General features: G+C 44.8%; 1 long non-coding RNA gene across 1 annotated transcript in view; it reads left to right on the top strand.

The window, feature by feature from the left end:
- LOC147649008 (uncharacterized) overlaps nucleotides 1–15,588 on the top strand; it is a 769,650-nt gene that overhangs the window by 175,766 nt on the left and 578,296 nt on the right. The gene's annotated exons all lie outside the window — the stretch shown is intronic.

The raw sequence follows: 15,588 nt of genomic DNA, 5'->3' as shown, positions 1-15,588 counted from the left end.
TGCCATGGCTTGGGACACATTTAACCCTTGCACTACACACAGGAGACCTGCAGACTTTAATCCTCTCTCCAGGAAAAGAAAAGAACCAAGTGACATGTTAAAAGACAACGTGAAACATCAAGGTCAGTAAAAGAAGGAATCAAGCCTCAGGTGGAAGGAGAATGAGGAGATGCTCTAATAAGCTGAAATATTCTTTTGGTAGGGCCATGGAGATGAATAATAATGTTCTGAAAAATAAGTCCTTGAATTCATGAAAGAGTATTGGGGGAATTGAACTATTCAAGCTGTAGATCTGGGCAAAGGTATCCATTGATGAAGCCAATCTGATGGTGGAGTAGCTGTGATCCCATGAGAGCTTGAACAGAGAGAGAGGGGGAGATGAGAGCTGATGAAGACCCTTAGTCCCCAGGGAGAGAAGAAGAAAACCTCTATTCTCAGAGATGAAGAAGAGTTTTGCCTTTGAATAACTCATCCTTAAAATAATACCCCTTAGCTCAATGCCCATGGACACACCTCTGAGTAGTGTGAAAATGGGAGGAGAGGGCAGAGTTTGTGCCCGGGTGACTGACATTTGTAGAAATGAAAGGGCACGAGAAAACTGTTTCTTGTAGAGATCTCTCCATGGCATGACAAGAGCAAACTCCTCTCCCTGCACAGGCTGATGAAAAGACTATTGTACAGTTGGCACACTCAGCCACTCCTGACAGCACTTGTGCTCCAGACCCCTCAGCAGCCTTGTTGCCCTTCTCTGGACACGCTCCAGCCCCTCCATGGCCTTCCTCAATTGGGGGCCCAGGACTGGACACAGCACTCGAGGTGTGGCCTCAGCAGTGCCCAGCACAGGGGAAGAATCCCTGTCCTGCTCCTGCTGGCCACACCATTCCTGATGCAGGCCAGGGGCCATTGGCCTTCTTGGCCACCTGGGCACACTGCTGCCTCATGTCCAGCCTGCTGTCCATCAGTGCCCCAGCTCCCTTTCTGCCTGGCCGCTGTCCAGCCACTCTGTCCCCAGCCTGGAGCACTGCAGGCCTTGTTGTGGCCAAAGTGCAGGAGCCGGCACTTGGTCTTGTTCAACCTCACCTTGTTGGCTTTGGGCCCTGCATCCAGCCTGTCCAGCTCCCTGTGCAGAGCCCTCCTGCCCTCCAGCACATCCACACTCCCAGCCAGCTTGGTGTCAGAATGGTTCCATGAGGCCCTGCAGTGTCACAATGGTCTCCACGGTTCCATGACACTCCGTGGAGTCACAGTGGATCCTTGGTTCTTTGGGCCCTGCAGTGTCACAGTGGATCCTTGATGCTTTGGGCCTCAATTGGATGATGATTTTGTGAACCCTGCCTTTTACCCTCCCCATGGTATGTCTTATTAGCTTTGTACCCTGATGCTTTGTACCCTCCCTTTGAACCACCTCTCTATTTCAGCCGTTGCACGCTCACATTTTCTGTCTTTTGCCTCCAAGATTCCCCAGAGCAATAAATCCTCTATTATCCCATACAAAAGACCTCCCTCTCGTCCTTGTCTCCTCAGAGCACAGAGTGACAGCCAAAAGCCGTAGAGTGAGTACTCTAGTCACACCTGGGCTCATCCTGCTCCTGGGGTGTGGCCCACTCCTGTGCAGGCCCAAGTTGATAGAGCCAGATCAGCTCCCGTGAGATGTGATATATTCTCCTCCACAGAAGGAGCAATGTTAAGCTCTCATTCAGCTTTCACCTCTCTACTTTTCTTTCTGCAGGACCTAATGACATCCATAAACTTTTCCTGAGTTGCCTGTCCCTCTGTCCAAAGGTGATGCACCCTCATCTTTTTCCTGAGTTCCTGCAAAAGCTCCCTGCCCAGCCAGGCCAGGCATTTTCCTCACTAGCTCACTCTGGTGTTGGAGTCTGAGATACAGAGTGTGTGCTCTTGTCTCTAATACTTAGTTCTAGGATTCAAAGAAACACTGAATTTCATATGACATGAAATTCGTGAGCATGTTTTCATGGTGATACATGAAAACAAATGTTAAAGTCAGATAGGAAAAGTATAAGTGTGTAGATTAGAAAGTTCCTTAAATCACTGGGTGAAAAAGTAGTTTAGAGAACAGGAGACAAGATGGAAGATTTAGGGTGTTGTCTCTTGTCCTTCTTCTTTCTTCTTCATGTTCTTCTCCGAGGGGTTTTTGGGCAGTAGTAAGTGATTGGGTAAAAAATGCCGCAGTGCAGCACACAGTTGTTGGATCATTGGGTCACTAAGAAAAATAATTTAGTTGGCATCTGCTAATTGGGTAAATGGACATATAAAAGACTTGAAGAGGATCTTTGTTAGCCATTTTACCAATTTTCTATCATAGTGCACATAGCTCCTTGTACCTTGCAATGCTGATAAGAAAAGAATAAACAACTGAGCCCGAACAAGAGAAAACTGCCTCCCTCTCGTCAATCTTCAGTTCAGAGGGAAAAAGAACCTAATCCAAAAGTCCTTAATGATACAAATGGCTTCCAAACTTGGGGCACTTTGAACTGAAGGCTCCTGTTGAGGAAAAAAAAAATAAAACACCAAAAAAAACAAAAACAAAAAGAAGACAGCGGAAAGCTGGAAAACTCCCTGGAAAGGGGAAGAAGATCTCGGTAATCCCGGTGCTGGTGAGAGCGGACAAGCCAAGCCAGACGTCTGTGAGCTGTGGAACGGATCACGGATAGAGGAGCTGAGAGAAAGCTGACCCTGAGGTCAGGTAAGCCGTCAAAAGGGAGCAAAAATATGGGAAACATGTCCAGACCTGAGGGGGAGGTTTTGGCTGTCTTGGAAGCTACGGTAAAGGAGCACCCGATCTCTGTATCCACGGAGGAGCTTAAAAGCCTTCTATCCTGGGTACGGGCAGAATTCCCTAACGTGGATTCACAGAAAATTTTTACCCCAAGCCTGTGGGAGAAGATAAACGTGAGAATATATGAAAAAACCACTCTGAGAGACCAGGCAGCGACTGAACTTCTAATGGCTTCTGCAGTGCCTTATGAAGTCATGGCCAGTAAATGGGACTCTGGAACTCGGGCAAGGGACACGATGGCTCCAGAAAAACAGAAGGGTTTGTCCCAGTCAGATGCGGAATCCTTGTTCCCGCACGCTGTAAAGTCTGTGGCAGCTTTCCTGAATTCTACCGTAGCACAGGGAATGTCTAAGCCTGTTGAAAGCCCAGAGAAACAACTATACAGAGACGAGGAGGCGATTCTAAAACGCGGGCAGAATCTGCAAAAAGGGGCCTTGGAGCTTTTGCAAGAGTGTCTGAGCTCTCTCGGAGCTGTTCCAGCACTCGGTGCGCTGCTGCAGGCAGAAGAGGGAGGGGAAACTTCCTTGGCCGCCTGCGTGCCGGCAGCCGAGTCCCTTTCCGGCCCCAGGGGGGTGGAGGGGACAGCCCTGTCCCCCCCGGGAGGGTTCGGGAGGGTTCGGCCCGACCCAGAGCGGTCCGGGACCTCCACGGGCACGGCGGCCCCTGCGCCCCGCCTGCCAGGGCTGGGCCTGCAGCCACAGCTGTCAGTCAAAGTGACGTCAGCAGTGACGCAACCACCGCCGCAGCTCCAGACCCCGCCTGCGGCACCGCCCCCAGGCGCTGCAGCGCCGCTTTTCAAATTGAATTGGCTTTGCAATACAGCTGCAGCACAGCAACAACAGCTGGGAAAAACAACAGCTCCACCGCAGCAGATGGTTTCACTGGATACCACACAAAGCCAAGAGCCTTTGGAGCACAGCCCTGCTCATGCACAGTTCTTTCACTCTACAAATCCTCCCACAGACATGGGCTCGGGGTTACGGGACAGGGCAATACAAAGTCCAGCATCTCTGGAATGGCTTCAGAAAAATAGCCGAAAGGCAAAAATCAAAAGCATTGTAAGATGCATTACTGGCTAATCTGCAAATGATTGCAGTCAGTTAAGCTTCAGAAAGAAGCCCCTATTGAAGTGCCTTCAAAAGTGGATCAAAAAGTTTAAAAATGTTGCAGAATAGAATATATATGGATGTTGTATTTCTAATGATATCTGCTAGTTTTGTTTTTACAGAATAACAAAGAAAATGATGATACTTATGCATCCCAAGAAATTTAAAAGAATTTTTTTCTGTTTCAGTATTCCCAATACATGAAAGTTTTGAAAATGTTATCTTCTCTATACATCTACTGATAATGTAATATTGTATGATACAGAGTGATCAAGTATTATTACTGTAGTTACATTTAATTTCTGCAAGATTTGAGTTGAAAGATCATATGATTAACCCTACAGAAAAAGGATTGAATGACAGGTTTCTTTCATTTTTAACCTTTCCTTTCATTTTAATAAGTGTATTGTGCATTTAGTTCAATACAGCTTCAGTAATTTCAAAGTTATGTTAACCATATATTACCCATTTGCTTGGTTTTTTGACAATTTTAATAAAGAAATTTTAATGTGAGTCTTTTTATTAAAAAAAAACACATATATAACAGCATATATACCAATTTAGATTTTGGATTTTAGTTAAAAAGTTAGACTTAATGTTTCTGAAAAGTACTACAAAAGCTGAATAGCAACTTGCCAAATCTGTAGTGTTGTATTTTTTTTCTAGTAAAACTGCACTCTAAAAATCCTAACAAATTTAAGCATATACCAAGCAAATTCTTGTTACAAATGGATGTTTTTAAGAACATCTGCAGTTATTATGGGTTATTCTCAAAACCAGATAACATAGAATGGTGATAAATTTGTTGCATCCCTATAATCTCTATAGTGAATCAATGTTCCTGTTATATTGTGTTCAAAAAAATGTATACCAAACTTTTAGTTGTCTTATTTTTTATAATAACAGAGTAAGATTAAGTCATATTTTCATCTAATATAGATTAAGTGTTAATAAGATTAATCAAAGTTAAATTTCACTATGTTTAAATTTGAGTGTTTTTAGCTTAAGTTATAATTTTGGTATTTTTTGACGTTGTTTTGTTACTTATTTTTATCATAATTAATTTTTAACAAGTTTAAAATTTAAATTGCTTCATGTTTTATTGAAGACATTTGTTTAAACTGCACAGTTACTTTCCTGGAGAGATGAAGATGACTACAACTGAAACAGCTGTGACAGAACACTGATGAACAGCTACTTGTGGATAGAAGTGAATGCAGTCTGTGACACCCTTGATTTCACTGTAGGTTCTATTGTTTGTTATAATCTCTGCAGTTTTGGTTTTCTATAAGTTGCACAAAAAAAATAGTGATTGTTATTTTGTCATGGGGTGGCTTTACCTTTAAGGTGGTTTTGGGAGCTAAGGAAGTTGAAGCTGCTGGTGGCTGGTGGGAGTCTTTTCTCCTGACCAATTATCGGTCATTTCTAAGAATTGACAGCAGGTTTGACCATTAAAAATTTAAGTCAACCTGTGAGCACCTCCTTAAGATGCAAAGTCAGAGCTCTCTTGTTCTCTTTGTGTCCTGGCTGTGAAAGGTAACAGAGCTCCAGCTGGCTCCCGTCCCCGGCCCAGCCCATGCGGCCGGGCAGGGGCTGGGCTGGGCCTGCCGCGGCTCCCGGCCGGGAGATGGGGCCTGCGGGGCTTGCCCCGGGCTCTGGCCGGGCCAGGCCGCTCCCTGGCTCGGCTGCAGTTCTTGCCATGACAAAATTCACCAGAGACTGCCGCGTAAAGAAAGGAAAAAGCTCTTGACCTGCGGCAGGCTGAGACAGGGACCACACTTCTCCAGAACAGCCATGAAGAATCTTCCATCGCAGACAGCTCCAGCCGCTGCTCCGGCAGAGATCACAGAACCATCTACAAAAGCCTGGGCAAGATTTTAACCCTTTCTTTACCCAGATGAGACTTTCAGATTAATCCTTTTATCCAGAGGGAGAAAAAGAGAGTAATCAACATGTAAAGAGACTTTATAAACTATCAGAGACAGTAAAGAAAAGAAGCTTCAGAAAAGGTAGAGAATAAGGAGATGCTTTATAAGCTGAAATATTTTTCTGTTAAAGCTATGGAGATGGCCAATAGAGTCTTGTAAAAAGCTCCCTTAATTCGTGACAGAGTATATAGAGAGGAATGGAGTGTTCAAAGTTTGGATTTTGAGCAAAAGGTGGAGTAATTGTGATACAGTGAGGTACTGGAACAGAGTGAGATAAAGTAATAGCTGAAGATTTGAGGCCTTAAGAGCCAATGAGAAAACTGCTTCCAGGGAAGCTCACAGAAACAGATGAAGAGAACTTTTGCCGTTGAATAACTCATCCTTAAAAATGACATCCCTAGACTCATTGACCCATACACACCTCAGAGTGATGTGAAATGGGAGGAGTGAACTGATGACAGATTTCCAGGCAGCTGGCATCAGAAAAATAGAAAACTATAACAGAAATAGCTTTCTTGTGGAAAACTGCATAGATTTGCAGAAGAAGACTTCTGTTTCTCTACAAAGACTGATGAAAAGACTCTAGCAGGAATTGGGACTGTTTTGAACACCAAAGTTCCAAAGTTTTTTGTCTCTATGTTGTCATGTGAACAAGGGAATGGTGGGTAGTAGGGGATAAAAAGGGTTTTCTGGAAGTTTATTCTAGTGTTCTTATTCTTGTCGTTTTGTTAATAAACTTTCTTTAGTCCTTTTTAGGTTTTAAGCCAGTTTTGCTCTTCCTCTAAGCCATATCCACAGCAAAAAATTAAGTAAGTCTTCTAGTAATTTTTTAGTTACTGCTTTAAAACCACAACAGGGGGGAGGAAAGGTTTCTGGAGGTTTTGTTCTTGTTTCTTCTTCTTGTAGTCCTGTTCATAAAGTTTCTTTATTCCTATTCAATTTTAAGCCTGATTTGCCCTTCTCCTAATCCATATCTCACAGCAAGAAAGAAGGAAGTACTCTGGTGATTTTAGCTAGAGCTAAAACCCACCACACTCAGCCACTCCTGACAGGACTTGTGCTCCAGACCCCTCAGCAGCCTTGTTGCCCTTCTCTGGACACGCTCCAGCCCCTCCATGGCCTTCCTCAATTGGGGGCCCAGGACTGGACACAGCACTCGAGGTGTGGCCTCAGCAGTGCCCAGCACAGGGGAAGAATCCCTGTCCTGCTCCTGCTGGCCACACCATTCCTGATGCAGGCCAGGGGCCATTGGCCTTCTTGGCCACCTGGGCACACTGCTGCCTCATGTCCAGCCTGCTGTCCATCAGTGGCCCAGCTCCCTTTCTGCCTGGCCGCTGTCCAGCCACTCTGTCCCCAGCCTGGAGCACTGCAGGCCTTGTTGTGGCCAAAGTGCAGGAGCCGGCACTTGGTCTTGTTCAAGCTCACCTTGTTGGCTTTGGGCCCTGCATCCAGCCTGTCCAGCTCCCTCTGCAGAGCCCTCCTGCCCTCCAGCACATCCACACTCCCAGCCAGCTTGGTGTCAGAATGGTTCCATGAGGCCCTGCAGTGTCACAATGGTCTCCACGGTTCCATGACACTCCGTGGAGCCACAGTGGATCCTTGGTTCTTTGGGCCCTGCAGTGTCACAGTGGATCCTTGGTGCTTTGGGCCCCAATTGGATGATGATTTTGTGAACCCTGCCTTTTACCCTCCCCGGGATATCTCTGATTAGCTGATGCTTTGGACCCTCCCTTTGAACCATCTCCCTATTTCAGCTGTTGCATGCTCGCATTTTCTGTCTTTTTCCCCCAACATTCCCCAGAGCAATAAATCCTCTATTATCCCATGCAAAAGACCTCCCTCTTGTCCTTGCCTCCTCAGAGCACAGACTGACAGCCCAAAGCCGTAGAGTGAGTACTCTAGTCACACCTGGGCTCATCCTGCTCCTGGGGTGTGACCCACTCCTGTGCAGGCCCCAGTGACAGAGCCAGATCAGCTCCGGTGAGATGTGAGAGCTGGTGCCCAACGTGGGGCCCTGTGAACGGACCCCACGGACCAACTGTGGATTTTATTCAACAAGTTCTGGGCCTCAGCTGCCTCTGAGTGCAGCAGAGCGGTTTTTCTCCGCTGGCTCTTGGGGGAGGAAGTGATAACCCTCGAGCATCCAGAGGAGCACTTCCCTGAGGAGGACTTCCCTGCAGCCCCTGTCCAGTGGACCAAAGGAGGGTGAGTGTACCCCAAGTTAGGCTGAGGGTGCTCACAAGTTGTGGGAAGGGTGCATTGCTCCCCGGGGGTGCTGGAGGGGGGCCATGAACCTGCAGGCCCCGATAGTTGGCTGTGGAAAGCACCCTGTCCCTGAGACTGGCCCTGGAACTTTGATCTTTAGTTTGTTAAGTTGTTTCTTTTGCTGCAGGGGAGGGTGGATTTTTGTTGTGCTGGCAGCTTAACATCAAGGAAAATGGGTGTGAAATTATCGGCACAGCAGAGGGGGATCTGTTTTCAAATTTTGGGTACCCTGGAGGGTGGTGTAATAAATAGAATTGATTTGTGTGAAATAATTTGTAACTGTTAGTAAAGTTATTATTAGAAGCAATCTAAAGGATCAGTGTTACAAGGCAGATGCACCCCTTTGCAGATGTTACATGTTAAAACTGAGGTACAGGATGTAGTTTGGAAGATAAGTGATGTCCCAAGATGAAAATGGCCTTGAGATGGACAAAATTAGAACGACTTTAGGCATTGGGCCTAAAAATCAGTAAATATCAGACTAATGAATAGACTTACATAACAACGCTTAGTATGCACGCACAAACCTGAAAGGTTATCCAAAGGACAATGAGGAAGAGGAGAAGCCTTCACCAAAAGACCACCAAAAGAAGACTGAAGACCCCCTAACAACAAGTGGAGCATGTGCCGTGAAGAATAGTGACGTAAAATCAGAAAAATCAGAAAGAGGAGGAAACTTATGGCAAACATTAATGAATATGTATAAGCATACAGTACACAAGTTTAGCTTGAAGGGCTTTGTTTTGTACGTGAGGCAGGGTGGGAAGCCTCCGTACCCTGGTCAGTTCTGTGTGTGAGGTGGGGTAACAAGCCCTCCCCATAACCCGGTTTATTTTTTGCATATGCTTTAATCATACTTAATTACTAGAAAATAATATATATATAATCGATAATTTTTTACTAAATTGTATTCTTTTACTAAACTATATTCTTTTCTACCAAATTACTATTCAATTTACTAAATGGTATTCATTTTTAATGCAACTGTTATTAGCTCAAGGGACCTAGTTTTCCAAATTCTAATATCATTTGTTATAAATGATTAGCCAGTTTGATTAGTAAAAAGAAGAAATTTATTCTAGAATCAAATTACAATCATGAAAAGGAAACCAGAAGCAAAAATCAGTTTGGGGCTGTGCCAGGTGAACAGCACCAGGTGAGACAGGGAGGAGGCTCTGCAGCACTTCCCCACCGTGCTTCACAAACTGCAACTGTCCCAAGGGGCTTTTTATATGTTTTCAGGCTCTTCTGGGCTCCTTTGGAATACACTGCTTGCCGACAAATATTCATGCTGTTTTGGGCGTATATGTTGTCATTTCATCAGGTTTCTTGGAAATACACTACTTGCAGGTGAATATTTATGAGTGCATATCGTTCTAATCTTATGGGACGGAGGTTTCTTGGAGATATGCCCCTTGCAGATGAATATTCATGTTGGCCTTGCTGCATGTCACTAGAATCTCGTCAGGGAAGGTTTCCTGGAAATATGCCAGGATTCTTGTCAGACAAGATTATAACTTTAGCCCGATTTTATTCATGGTATGGATCACAGTCCCCCTGCTTTCTTGATGAATTAAAGTAATTTGTGCTTTTAGGATCAATTTAGATACAGTTAACTTTTTTCATAATCAGTATTTACAAGGGATAATTTTTGATAAGATTGGTTATTTTAGTATTTTATTCTTTTGTTTGGGTGCTTAATTGTACATCAATGCAGGTAATGCCTATTGTATCCTGAGCTGTCTTTTGGCTGTGCAGTAGCTTCATGCTACTTGTCAAATAGTTGTGTCTGAGCTTTAAATCTGGCCTGAGCTTCAGCAACTCTGCTCTCTTTCTTTTCTTTCAATTCCGTTCTTTTAGATATTTTGGGTATTCCCTTGGATTGGCCAGTTTTTATTGGAGCTAACTCAGGATCAATGGGCATTGCTCCTATTTGCATGCCTTAGACAACAGAATGGATGAATCGGATAACACATGGGATGAGACAAGGCAGAAATAATAGCCCCATCATTTTACATCATATTAAAAATCCTCATTTTGTCCACCAATCTTTCCCCAGACAATTCCCCCCAAACAATTGATCCCACCAAGAAGCTTGAAGGATAGAATTCCATTTTTGAACCACTACATGTGCCACTTGCTTCATTTCTGCTGCAAGGTTTCTTACGGTTTCTCCATGGTCATCTCTTTCTACACAGCATTCAGATTCATTGAACTTGCTGCAGACTCCCCGTTCTTCTGCTAACAAGTAGTCCAAAGCAATTCGCTTCTGATACACAAATGCTTGCATTAGTGAATGCTGTTTAGCTGATAACTCGAGAGCATCAGAGGTATGATTTGATACAATTTCTACCATGGCTTGAAGTCTTCCTAGTCGGTTGAATAGGTAAATTGGGCTCCTGTATCCCCAGCTCCCGTCTTGAGCCCAAGTTGCTGGGCTATTTCCAAGCTCTTATCCTCTCTGCAGGCCACTCATCTTGTCCCCACTTCTGATTCCCTCCTGCTTTTGGAAACTCAAGATTCAGCTCTCTTTTTTCTCTGCCCAGGCTCTCATCTAGGGGTGCTCCTAATAGTTTCCTTTTGGACTTTGGTAGCAAAAAGGAGGGTCAGATCATTCCCAGAGTGCAGGATCCTTTCTACCTGCAGGGTAATTCACTGGATGCTTTTTCCCCACATATCCAGTAGATTCCATCAGGTGCTTTCCATTGGTCATTTACAGTTCCTGCTTTATCCCAGGAATTCTTTAAGCTTTTGAAGGATCAGTAAGGATTAGCTCCAGGACTTTTGTGCCAACATAATTTGATCTGATCATTCCAATCACAATTTGTCTTTTTTTTTTGTTTGACTCCAGTGTCCAGTGGGGGTTTCTGGTTGCCAGGCTTTGGTGTTGTTCTTTGAATTCACTGTTCAAGTGAATGTGCAAGGAGTATATCCTACTACTTCAGTATATCTTTTTCCTTCCCTGCTGATACAAACTCTTCCAATTATTTGATGATCTAAAACCCACCCTTGGGGTCATTTTAATGTTTTGGAAATTTAGGGATGATTCCATTTTAGAAGTTGCTCTGGAGCTAAGCTCTCACCATTTCTCAGCTGATTTCAGCCCTCCACAAATCCAACAATTAGATCATCCTAATTCTGTAGCCATCTCTTGTATTAGATCTACAAAAAGGTTCTTGTTTGAGGTAGGTAGGTAGGTTCCAATTACCATACTAGTTACCAAGTTCTAACTCTTCCTATTGTTCATTTAATGCTTTTAGCTGTTCTTGTTCTATTTCTTTTTTTGCCTCTGCCTTTTGTTTCTCTGATTCTTGAGCTGTCTGTTTTCATTGACTTTCTGGATCTACTCCTTCTCCATCTCTTGCAGAACAGAAAGTTGCACTGTATCATAAGCAAATTCGCTCATCATTACTGTTGAGAAGGTTAGTTATGGGCTCAATGCTGAGAGAAACTATTTGACCATATTTCAAATTTTCTCCAACCCAATACATTTTCCCTCCCATCCTACACACTTTTGGTTGGCTGTGATGATGGCATATTGCACTCATTTGGGAATGTGCCATAAGCATTGATTCCATTCTCCCTCTGATCCATACTGCATGGTCACATTTGTTCCAAGTGGGAACAACAGGCTCTAATCCAGCAGCTCATTTGTGTCATGCATGGGCCAGGATTTTCTTCCTTTCTGCTGTAGATTGCACCTCTAACCACCGATTTTTAGCTGTCACTCCTGGGTCATGGCAGGTTACTCTTTTTTTGATTTGGCACATTTGATACCGAGTGTGGTTATGCTCACACTCCCCTATTTTGCTGCCCATTTTGCAGTCCTAGTGTGTGCCATATGCCAGGGTTTCTGTGAGCCTTTGTTTTTCCAGGGTGTTTTTAAAACACTGCCTACAGTCTTGGGTTGAGCTTTGCTTCTCAACGCTGGGGTAACTCCTGGAGAGCAGACTGATAGTTCTGCCCATGATCAGACTCAGAACCACCAGGGTTCCCCACACATGTACTCCTGTGCCTCTGCCTATGCCCACAGGGTTGCGGCCTGCGGCGAGGGAGTTCATCATCTCGGCAGCAGGGGTATCCTTCAGGGGATCCATGGCTGGAATCAGCTGCAGATTTTCTCTTAAAGGCATCCCACCCTGATCTTTTGACTGCATCAGCATCACAGGGTACATTGTTTGTTCGCCAACACTCAGTTAGAAGCACTTGTGCCTTTGATCTCAGTTTCCCTCTTCCCCCTTCTTGATCCAATCCATACCACTCCAGGGAATCGAATTCCAATATGCCCAAGTTAGTAGTGACCACTCATGAATTGCTGGTTCTAGAGGTTTCTTCTAGCCAGCACACTGGACAAAGCCCTTTCTTTTCCTTTTGCTCTCAAACCAGAGACTTAGATGGAATGGTGTAATAGAAATAAATATGTTTCCCTGTTGTCTATCAGGATGGGTGTGAAGTGCCACCACATCCAGATAGCAAGGCACTGATTTCACTTCCACCGTGCAAATGACTTGCAGGAGCAAGTGAAGTAAATTCTGTGCTGGAACAGTGAAGTTCTGTCACCCTAAATCAGGGGGATGCCTCAAGGGTTTTATACCAACTTTGCACCTAAGTTGGTGCTAAAGAAGTTTCTAAGGTCCAACGTAGACCTAAGGTTTGCACAGCAGAGTTTAGGCTGACAGCTAAGGGAGCATCAATTCAATGGTCTTTCCAAGCCAAAAGACTGATGAGAAATGTTGGTATTCCTGCTCTCCTTCGTTGTTTACAGTATAGCAACATATTGGATGAGATTTTGGAGTTGCAGCTCTGAATTGTGGCCAGATGAAGACACATGAATGGTTGTGCATTTTTCATTGTGGAGGTCAATATCAGTGTAGCTGCTTCTGATAATACAAAAAGCTCTTTCAAGATACTTCTTCAAAGAAAAGTCTTTTCATTCTTAACTGCACAGCCTCCTCCAAGATGTACAGCCAAAATGTTATCTGGATTGTCTTTTCACAAGAACAGTAAACTCCCTCTTTCATCAGCCTGAATTGACAATTCTCAGCTGTATGAAGGAATTTCACTTAGAGTCTGCTGTAAATAAGTGATTTCTATGCAATTGGGTTGAGAAAGGACAAACCTGAATTAACAAGAGTGGTGTTTCTTAGAGACACCATTACTCATCACACACTTTCAACAACCCATCCCATCAAGCCGAAACCTAATATGTTAATATTAATATGTTATGTCCTTGTTAAATATTTCTGATGGATTACATATCCCCGTGTGAAGAGGGAACAAGGATTTAAAGCCAGTGTTTATGCATATATAAGCATTGTACATGAACATTGCATATTCAGGATGAAAACCAAATATCACCTGTACAGGGGAAACACTGCAGTACCATGAATACACTTCTGCCATCAGATTCACAGGCACCTTAACCAGCTCTGTGCTTGGCTATTGTGCAAATCACCTGTTCTGGCATCTTTTGGGGCACTGAACCAGGGAAAGTCACCCATAAATACTGCAGGACCATGAAAATCTCTCCAGATACAAACTAGTCTCCAACAAGGGACTACAGAAACCTCCAATAATGTGGTGGAGGGACCCAAGTTGGCTGTGTGCTCTTTGTCATGATGGGTCTGTAATTCAGACTCAGAGAGGAGCTTGAGTTGGAAGGGACATTGGAGACCCTCTAGATCTAGCCCCTCTGCCATGGGCAGGGACACTTTCCACTAGATCAGGTGTCTCAGAGCCTGCCCAAGCTTTGGCAAATATCCAAGGACACCTTTTTCTTTGTTTTACAAGGTCATATTTCCATGCTCCTATTCCCAGATGGCTCCAGTCTCACACAGAGCATTGCTGGCTTGGTCACTCCTATCTCCACAAGCCAGCAGAGCTCCTATTTTGGATGGCTCTCACTGCTCCCAAGGCCCCAGGGACGGCTCCTGCCTTTCCTCCTTCCGCTTTCCCTTCCAGGATCAGTGATGTCCTGCCACTTCCTCCATGGCTGAGACAACAACAAGAGATAAGGGACTGAGGATGCCGCTTCTGACAGAGACTTGGTGACACTCGGCTGAGGATTTTGTTCTCTTGCCTAAGAGAACTGTCAGGCTGCCTATCCAAAACTCCTCCTGCTTGGAAAGGGGCTGGTGTGAGCAGCAGGAATTGTTGTTGGCTGGAACATCTCAAAGAGCTGCACAAAAGAAGTGTTTTGTGGAAGGCCGCCAGCTGCCCTTTGTCAGCAGCACAAGGTGGGAAGGTCCCCTTTGAATGCCAGCCCTGCACAAGGACAGCCTTCTCCAGTAGCCACAACACCTTTCAGGCTTTCGGGCTGGCCTCGTCCCTCACTCTGGAGGAGCAGCTTGCTGTTGGAACTCCCACAGCCACAGTTTCTGCCTGCATTACCGTGTCTTCCCACAAACAGCCCCGGAGACAGCACTACATAGAGGCTCCTTGGAGTCAGAGGCACAGAGTGTGTGCCCTTCCCTTTGACCCCTGGCTCTGACATCCAAGAAAGCACTGCATTTCATAGAACACCATGAAAACAACTGTTACAGTTCAATAGAAAATCTAGGAGTGCAAGTGTGGAAATTAGAAAGTTTTCTTAAGTCTCTGGGTGAGAAAAATAAACTTGAAGGTTGAAGCTAGTTTAAGAAAGAAGAGGCAAGATGGAGGAATTAGGGCGTTGTCTCCTTTGCCTTCTTCATCTCCTTCTTCATCTTCTTCTCGAGGTTTTTGGGTGGTAGTAAGTGATTGGATAAAGAATACTGCAGTGCAGTGAGCAGGTGTTGGGTCATTGGGTCACTAAGAAAAATAATTGACTTGGCATTTGTTAATTGGGTAAATGGACACATAAAAAACCTTGAAGATCTTTGTTAGCCATTTGGCACCTTTCTATATCTTAGTGCACGTAGCTCCTTGTACCTTGTATGCATGTAATGCAGATAAAAGAAGAATAAACAACCGAGTCCAAACAAGAGAAAACTGCCTCTCTCTCATCAATCTCAGTCCAAGGGGGAAAAAGAAGCCAAGCACAAGTGTCCCATCAGGACAGAGGCTCAATCTCCAATCAAAGGGGACTTTGTTCCAGCTTTTCCCTTGGAGCAGCGTGCAGCAAGCACACCTGGGCCTCGTTCAGGTCTCTGTGTGGGCTGGCAGGCAGCTTCTGTTGGGAATTTAAAGCTTTTCCTCTACTTTCCACAGCAAAGAACGGACCTCACCCAGCTGCACCAACCCCCAAATTTCACTCTAAAAAGAACCATTTGCATTTTCCTCCATTCCAGCTCTGAAGAAAACAAACTTCACTTGCGGGAGCTGGCGGCACGGTGTCCTCCAAGCCCGTTCATGAGTAGGACAATATTGCAGGGGAAGAGCGGCAAAGCCAAAGTTCACTGATGCTTAGGAAGCTTTGCAAAACCTTCCCACCTGTGCTGGTGTTGCACCCTCCTGAGCTCCTGGAGCCCTCACTCACCTCAGGCGCAGTTTGGACAGCAAGGGGATGGTT

Source organism: Cyanistes caeruleus, chromosome 28 (genome assembly GCF_971803275.1).
Source record: "Cyanistes caeruleus chromosome 28, bCyaCae1.hap1.1, whole genome shotgun sequence".
In the NCBI taxonomy this organism is placed as follows: Eukaryota; Metazoa; Chordata; class Aves; order Passeriformes; family Paridae; genus Cyanistes; species Cyanistes caeruleus.
The sequence above is the reverse complement of the archived record's forward strand: the minus strand, read 5'-3'. Positions and strand labels throughout refer to the sequence as shown.